This window comes from Sinocyclocheilus anshuiensis, unplaced genomic scaffold (genome assembly GCF_001515605.1).
Source record: "Sinocyclocheilus anshuiensis isolate Anshui unplaced genomic scaffold, SAMN03320099.WGS_v1.1 scaffold627, whole genome shotgun sequence".
Lineage (NCBI taxonomy): Eukaryota > Metazoa > Chordata > Actinopteri > Cypriniformes > Cyprinidae > Sinocyclocheilus > Sinocyclocheilus anshuiensis.
The window spans coordinates 971,284-972,538 of NW_015549703.1; the positions used below are offsets into that span (position 1 = coordinate 971,284).

Here is a 1,255-nt window from a genome sequence, read left to right on the forward strand (position 1 = left end):
GAAACAACCCAGCATTTTTTAGAGTGTATATATATATAATTAAGGTCATCTCTTTCATTCAAAGCATGTTAAGGCCAAGTTGTAGTCAGAAACCATTAAAAAATGTGAGGTCTAGTAAGATTTTCTTTTTTTCCCTTTTTTTTTTTTTTAAAGAAATGGATACATATATTTAGCAAGAATGCATTAAATTGATCAAAAGTGATGTATTAAATTGATCAAAAATGCTGTTTCTTTGAACTTTTAATTCATCAAAGAATCTGTAAATACGTTTCTACAAAAAAATTAAGCAATACAACAGTTTCAACATTGATAATTCATGTTTCTTAAGCACCAAATCTAAAATTTCAGCTTTGCCATCACAGGAATAAATTACATATTAAAAATATATTAAAATAGAAAAAAAAATATTTTAAATTGTAATAAAATTTCACAAAATTACTGTTTGTACTGTATGTTTCGATCCAATAAATGCAGCCTCTGTAAGCATTAGGGACAAAAAAAAAAACATGAAAAAATCTTACAGACCCCAAACTTCTGTTAGTCTGAATTCGCAGAAACCTGACTGTATTATGATGTTAAAAACACAAATTATTGCTTTAGTCCCACTAAAATCAAACTTTATTTTGCATGTAAACACTTACTGTTCACTGAGAAAAGCCCACTAAAGTAAATGAAAGCTTTTAATTGGCATATGGTATGTAAATTAGTAGGGGTGGGACAATATATCGATATGGCGATATACCGTTGTCCTTCTCCATGCGATACGAGAATCAATATCTGGCGCCAAATATTTTACTACAATACAATACTACAGTATATTACTACAATAAGGTTCTCTATATAGATTTCCCTGCTCCCAGCATCTAAAAAATGCGTGGAAATCGTGGCCGCGCCATTTCCACCTTCTTTTCCAAAGCGCTCTCAGCATGAGCAACCATGAACCGCGTTCTCTATGAAGATGGGGAAGCACGAGGAACCGAAGGATAAACAGATTTCCAGCCACTGTTTTAGCTCTACTGCTATGTATATGTTTATGGAAAAAAAAAGAGAAATAAAAAACTGCCGCGGAACAGCTATCGGCGTGGACCACCATAGGCACCGATAACGTTATTATTGCAGAGCGCTTATTCAGTCCATGAGTAGCCTAACCTCTCCGCTCGGATCTCAGGTAGATTTCCCTCAGTATTTGAGTGAGAGAGAGTGCCCCGGGGCATCCAGTTTTATGTCAACAAAACTGGATGCTCTCCCTCTCTCA

General features: G+C 34.7%; 1 protein-coding gene across 2 annotated transcripts in view; it reads right to left on the reverse strand.

Moving 5' to 3' along the window:
* The window catches only part of vwc2l (von Willebrand factor C domain containing 2 like), a 49,770-nt gene that overhangs the window by 16,510 nt on the left and 32,005 nt on the right, over positions 1-1,255 (reverse strand). The window lies entirely within an intron of this gene.